The following is a 7,448-nucleotide window of genomic DNA, read 5'->3' as shown; positions in this document are numbered from 1 at the left end:
TTTATATATGCACACATGTATAGATAACCTACTGAGTTCATTTCTTTGGTCTTGTATGTAATGTAACCTGAGGTGTGCAATTGAGATTGGAAAATCAATGTGAAATTTCATTTTCATACACAGCTTATTCTCGATCTCTCAGAATTCATTTATATAAAGGATTTCTTCTTCTTGGATAAAACCATATAAAATTTCCACTAGCCTCTTTGGTTGTGCCTTCAAGTGCCCTTATTCTGTTTTTTTTTTTTTTTTTTTTTCAGTAACTATACTGTTAAGAGTTCATGTGTCTATTTTCTCTGTAGTGTCTAAGATAGATATATTCTATCAACAGGAATCTTGGGACAGTTGGAGATTTTTCTACCATCTTCTGTGATTCCCCCCCCCCCCGAGTCTTAGTTCAAAAGGATTTATTGCAGATGTTTCAGTTGGGGTTAGGCACCTTACTGTTAATTTTTATCTACACTTTGGCCCATTGTGGATCTTTGTGAGAGTCTTCATAATTTGCAAACAGAAGACTCTTTTACAAGGGACGAGAATTGAATTTAGCTCGGGTATAAGGACAGGTATTTAGAAAACAGCTGGAAATTACACTGGTTTAGGTAACTGTTGGTAGTGAGCCTCTTGGGCTTTTGCCTTTTCGAGCCCCGGGTGGTTGTCTATGTTTACAATATCATACATGATGTCTCTCTTTTTGAGTATGCCAATTAGATAGCATTTGATTCCCTCAAGATAAAAGTGCTACCGTTGTGCCCCTGAGAATGTCTTACTAGTCAAGTCTTTTTTTGTGGCTTACAAGCTTAATACTTGCATATTTTTTGGGTTTGATTAGTCCTCTCTCATGGCAGATTGAGTAGCATCTTACTTTATGAAAACCACTTCATTTGGACAAGATTACAGGCTATTCTAGGTCAGTTACTCCAAATTCTGTATTTGAAGTACATTGTGTGGCTTCAGCAACATAATCTTATCTTCAACTTTTGAGAGGAAAACGATGGCAGCAATAGCTGATGTTGTTTTGGGGGTGGCGTTTCTTAGACTCTCCTGGCCAACTACTTAAGAAAAATTTCTCATGCATGATACTTGTGTTTTGTTATATAGTCAGTAGTTCTTGGGGAGAACATTATCATTCTAAATGGCACAATATCTTTAAACTACATTTTAATGTTTCACATATATATGTGTTTTATATGTAATTATTAGGTAAATATTGGGTAATATAATTCTCTATGTGTTTTCAAACATTCTTGGTAGGAATCTGACATTAGGCTAGAACAAATAAATAATTTCAGGCAGTAATCTAAATCCTAGGCTAGAAAAAAAAGAAATTTCAGGCAGAAATCTAAATCTTAATCTGGAACAAAGAAGTAGGCTTCAGGCATGAAAATGATTTAGGGATAGAACAAGAAAGTAGAAGGCTCAGATATTTTGTTCATCTTGATAAGCCCTTAGAAATAGTGATCATGGGTGTAAATAAGGGACTTTGTTTATTGTTCTGCTTGTTCTTTGACTCTCTGGGGTTTATTGTCTTGCCTGCTTTGTGAATATTTGCATTTATTGTAGTGCTGGTTCCCCCAACCTAGAACTGACCTTAATTCTTGCATGTAATTTAAATGGTATAAAAGCAAAAAAAGAGGAGGAGAAGGGATGAGATAAGGAATTAATGGGGGTGAAATGTGGAAGGGGGAGAACATCTGACATGTAAATAAATAAAATATCAAGTAAAACAAATCCAAAAAAAAAAAAAGAGAGAGAGAGAAGAAAATGTAACTAGAACAATATTGAACTGTGAGAGGTTTTCCTCTGCATCAGAAAGTTGTGACTAAATACATTCTTATACAACAGACAACAATTGCAACCTAGGAAACTATCAGCAGCAGCTGAGCAGGGAAACTCAGTGCATAAGATACTATGTGTCCACACTTGCTTACAATCAGCTCCAAAACAGGTCAGGGCACCTAGATAAAATTATCTTTCAAGAGACTATCTCAATGTATCTAACAGATGCTATTTTTGTTGTTGTTGTTCTTGTTGTTGTTACTATAAAACAACTCTAGTTTGTTTTTAAAAAGAATCATTTTTTTATTTTTTTAATTATCAAATTGTAATTTTTACTTTTTAACACAGGGTTTAAAAACACAAAAAGGCAGGATATGGGGAAGGGGATAACACAAGAGCATAGGTGTTTACGGGGAGTACAGATATCTTTAAGAACAGGGTATCAGCTAGATAAAGGTTCAGGGAATAGGTCACTATGACTCTGCCTGTGATTCACTTGTCCTTATCTAAGCGGTACTATCTGCCAAGGCTGCCTATTTATAAGGTATATGACTATTCAGGCTGGTAAATTTCCACAGATGCTGCCTTTTTACAATAGCTTATAGCTATCTGTTTCAGTGTTTTTCCACAGAGACCCAAGACTTTGTGTTAGCAGGCATGTATGTCAAGCCTATTGCTGATTTTAGGCTTATGGCTGATTTTAGGCCTTCAGTGTATAAGCAGGGCTGCCCCTGACATCTCCTCCCTTCTCAAAGTATAAAAGGGTTGTGGTGATTCTAATCTTGTGAAGTTGGGGATAGAGGCCTGACCTCCAGTAATTAAAGGGGACCTTGTAATGGCTCCGGTCCTCCTGTCGTTGTCCAGTGAGGCATGAGGGCCACACCCATCCTGATGTCTTTTTTCTGGAGAGGAGATACTTTTGACATCAACTCCTATGCAGTCAGGCTTGACCCTCAGGGAACCCAAAAAGATATTTTTAACTTTTATTTATGTTCCCTTGCAGTGCTTAGCCTCGAAGCCTAAGCAAGAATTTAGATCGCCTGTCAGAATGGTTCTGGGTGGCCCCTCTCTGCTTGGTCTAGGGGTGGAAGTTCTCTCATTTAGGTTGGGTAGAGATGGGATTTTGGAACACCCTGGATAGATTAACAACCTCATCGTGAGTCTCTTGGTCGTCCATAGCTAACTTATGATAATGTGTTTGAATAGATTTTGCTATCAAATTATTTATCTGTTGTTTCACAAAGTTAGTCAGCCTATTTAAGGCCCAGTGACCAAAATAAATAAGCAAAAATAACCCAATTAATTGTCCCATAATAGAAGGAAGTAGGGTTGACAACCATGGAGAGGTTCAAAACCAATTCTTGTACCAGCTCTCATCTTTCTCTTACTCTCTCTGTCTTTTCTCAAAGCCTTCTATGATGTCTTTTATGTTCTTTTTAACCATCCCTGTTTTGTCTATGTAAAAGCAACATTCTTCTTTAAGGGCTGTACATAGTCTAGAGCTGTACACAGTCTTTTCTATTGTAAAACAGTAAATCAAGTCCAATAAAGTCCTTTGCAATTTTTGGAGACCACTTTAGACAGTGAAATGAGAGATTTCTTCAGATTTCTTTGATGTCCTTGTCAAAGGCCCATTGAAGTTCTAAGTAGTATAAGTCCAGAGACCAGCATAAGAATTAGAACTCCTAACAGTAGATATCATTGGGTGATTTATTTCTACCTGGAAAGGAAAAAGAAGGGAATTATCAGGAAGATTTTTCTTCCTTAAATGTCAGTTGTTATTCATCTTATTTATAATTGGTCCTGGTTTTGTGGAAATATCTATTTCATTAATTTTTTGGCAGCCATTTAGCTGTGCCTTCTGTGCTATCAAATAGGCATATCAATCCTCAGCCCCATATGAGAACTGGGTCCTGGTCATTCCATTTAAGGGTAAGAGGGTCCTTCCATCTAGCTATGCCATAGATTTTATTGGTATCAGCTATGCCAGAGGCAACCAACAGCAGATTTGCCATGAGCTTTCAGTTTTAGAAAGTTTAAAGTAAACAAGGAATGATTGACAGTATTTTTGGGAGACTAATTCTGCGGATACAGTTGTACCTCTTTTGTTTTTAAAGCCAAATTTTCAGAGTTCTTGTAAAATCAGGGCAGAAGCACCAACAGCTGCTCCTTCTACCTTCAGAGGGTCATGATGACACCATTTAAAGAAATATAAATCTTTATTAATAATCTCTTTTATCAAAGGACTATAATAAAACAGTCAACAACTAATCAATTTATATAATATATTGATTAATAATAGCTTCTACTTTTTGTAAAATTATTCCTCTTTTGTCAATTAATTGTTGAGGGAAATTAGGATTTGTATCTCTCTTGAGAATATTAAACAGAGACATAAATTTTTTTGATGAGTGTTTAAAAAGAGATCTTAGCCAATAAGCATTTCCTGGAAACTTTTGAAAATAATTTGAAATAGGTAAACAATATTTTTTGTTGCCAGACCCATTATCTGTTTATTTATTGGATATTTTATGTATTTACCTTTCAGTGTTATCTCCTCTCCCATTCACCCCAAAACCTTTTATACCACAGTCCCTCTTCCTACTTTTATGAGGGTATTCTCTCATGATCCTCCCAATCCTGCCTCTGTGCTCTCAAATTCCCCTACACTAGGAAATCCAAACTATTGGAAACCATGGCCTTCCAATTTCACTGATGCCTAACAAGGCCACCCTCAATTACCTATACAGGTGGAGCCATAAGTCCCTCCCTTTGTGTTCTCAAGCTGGAGGTTTAGACCCTGGAAGCTCTGGTTGAGTATTTTGATACCCCTTATAAAAAGGACCAAAGAATGCACACTCTTTGGTCTTCCTTCCTCCTCTTCAGTTGCATGTGTTCTATGAGTGTGTCTTAGGTATTGTTAGTTTTTAGGATAATATCTACTTATCAGTGAGTGCATACCATGTGTGTTCTTTTGTGATTGGGTTACCTCACTTAGGATGATATTTTCATGTTCCATCCATTTGCCTAAGAACTTCATGAACTCATTGTTTTTAATAGCTGAGTTGTACTCTATTGTGTAAATGTAGGACAATTTCTGTATCCATTCCTCTGTTGAAGGACATCTGGGTTCTTTCCAGCTTCTGGCTATTATAAATAAGGTTGCTGTGAACGTAGTGGAGCATGTGTCCTTGTTGTATGTTGAAACATCTTTGGCTATATGTCCAGGAGTGGTATAGCTGGGTCCTCAGGTAACACTATGTTCAATTTTCAGAGGTATCCCTAGACTGATTTCCATAGTGTTTGTATCAGCTTACAATGCCCCCAACAATGAAGGAATGTTCCTCTTCCTTCACATCCTCACCAGCATCTGCTGTCACCTGTGTTTTTGATCTTAGCCATTCTGACTGGTGTTAGGTAAAATCTCAGTGTTATTTTCATTTGCATTTCCCTGATGACTAGGGATGTTGAACACTTCTTTAGGTATTCTCAACCATTGAGTTTCCTCAGTTGAGAATTCTTTGTTCAGCTCTGCACCTTATTTTTAATAGGGTTATTTGATATTCTAGAGTCTAATTTTTAGTTCTTTTTATAACTTGAATATTAACACTCTATCAGATGTAGGATTGGTAAAGATCTTTTCCCAGTCTGTTGGTTGCCACTTTGTCCTATTGATGGTGTTCTTTGCTTTACACAAGCTTTGCAGTTTTATGAAGTCACATTTGTAAACTCTTGATCTTAGAGCATAAGCCATTGGTGTTCTGTTCATGAAGTTTTCCTTGTGCCCATGTGTTCAAGGCTTTTCCCCATTTTCTCTTCTATTAGTTTCAGTGTAGCTGGTTTGTGTGGAGGTCCTTGATCCATGTGGAATTGAACTTTGTACAAGAAGATAAGAATGAATTGATTTGCATTCTTCTACATGCTGACCTCCAGTTGGACTATCACCATTTGTTGAAAATGCTGTCTTTTTTCCATTGGATGTTTTTAGTTCCTTTGTTGAAGATCAAGTGGTTATAGGTATGGGGGTTCATTTCTGCGACTTCTATTCTATTCCACTGATCCTCCTGCCTGTCTCTGTTTCAATACCATGCAGTTTTTAACACTATTTCTTTGTAGTATAGCTTGAAATCAGAAATAGTGATTTACCCCAGAAGTTCTTTTATTGTTGAGAGTAGTTTTTGCTATACTGGACACATTTTTATTTTAATTGAATTTTAAGATTGATCTTTCTATCTCTGTGAAGAATTGAGTAGGAATTTTGATGGAGATTGCATTAAACCTGTAGATTGCTTTTGGCAAGATGGCCATTTTGACTATACTAATCCTGCCAGTCCATGAGCATGGGAGATCTTTCCATCTTGTGAGATCTGTTTTGATTTCTTTCTTCAAGGGATTGAAGTTCTTGGCATAAGGGCCTTTTATTTCCTTTGTTAGATTCACACAAATGTATTTTATATTATTTGTGGCTACTTTGAAAGACACTGTTTCCATAATTTGTTTCTCAGCCAGTTTATCTTTTGAGTAGAGGAAGACTACTGATTTGTTTGAGTTAATTTTATACCCAGCCACTTTATTAAAGTTGTTTATCAGGTTTAGGAGTTCTCTGGTGGAAGTTTCAGGGTCACTTAAATATACTATCATATCACCTGCAAATAGTGATATTTTGACTTCTTTCTTTTCCATTTGTATCCCTTTGATCTCCTTTTGTTGCCTAATTGCTTTGGCTAGGACTTCCAATACTTTATTTAGTAGGTAGGGTGAGAGTAGGCAGCCTTGTCTAGTCCCTGATTTTAGTGGGATTGCTTCAAGTTTCTCTTCATTTAGTTTGATGATGGCTATTTGTTTGCTGTATATTGCTTTTACTATGTTGAGATATGGACCTTGAATTTCTGATTTTTCCAAGGCTTTTATCATGAGGGGGTGTTGAATTTTTCAAATGCTTTCTCAGCATCTAGTGATATAATCATGTGGGTTTTTTCTTTAAGTTTGTCTATATAGTGGTTTACATTGATAGATTTCCATGTATTGAACCAACTCTGCATTCCTGGGATAAAGCCTACTTGATCATGATGGATAATTTTTCTGATGTGTTCTTGGATTCTGTTCAAAAGAATTTTATTGAATATTTTTGCATCAATATTCATTAGGGAGATTGGTCTGAAGTTCTCTTTCTTTGTTGGGTCTTTGTTTAGTTTAGGTATGAGTGTAATTGTGGCTTCATAGAATGAATTGGGTAGTGTTCCTTCTGTTATTAGTTTGTGCAATAATTTGAAGACAATTAGTATTAGGTCTTCCTTGAAGGTCTGATAGAATTCTGCACTAAAACCATCTGGCCCTGGACTTTTTTTGGTGGGGAGACTTTTAATGACTGCTTCTATTTTTTCAGGTTTATGGGACTGTTTGGATGGTTTATCTGCTCCTGATTTAACATTGGTAACTGGTATTTGTCTAGAAAATTGTCCATTTCATCCAGATTTTCCAATTTTGTTGAGTATAAGCTTTCATAGTAGGATCTGATGGTTTTTTGAATTTCCTCAGGTTCTGTTGTTATGTCACCCTTTTAAGTTTTGATTTTATTAATTTTGATATAGTCTTTCTGCCCTCTGATTAGTCTGGGTAAGAGTTTATCTATCTTGTTGATTTTCTTAAAGAACCAGCTCCTTGTTTTATTG

This window comes from Arvicanthis niloticus, chromosome 29 (genome assembly GCF_011762505.2).
Source record: "Arvicanthis niloticus isolate mArvNil1 chromosome 29, mArvNil1.pat.X, whole genome shotgun sequence".
In the NCBI taxonomy this organism is placed as follows: domain Eukaryota; kingdom Metazoa; phylum Chordata; class Mammalia; order Rodentia; family Muridae; genus Arvicanthis; species Arvicanthis niloticus.
Note: the sequence above shows the minus strand (reverse complement) of the source record.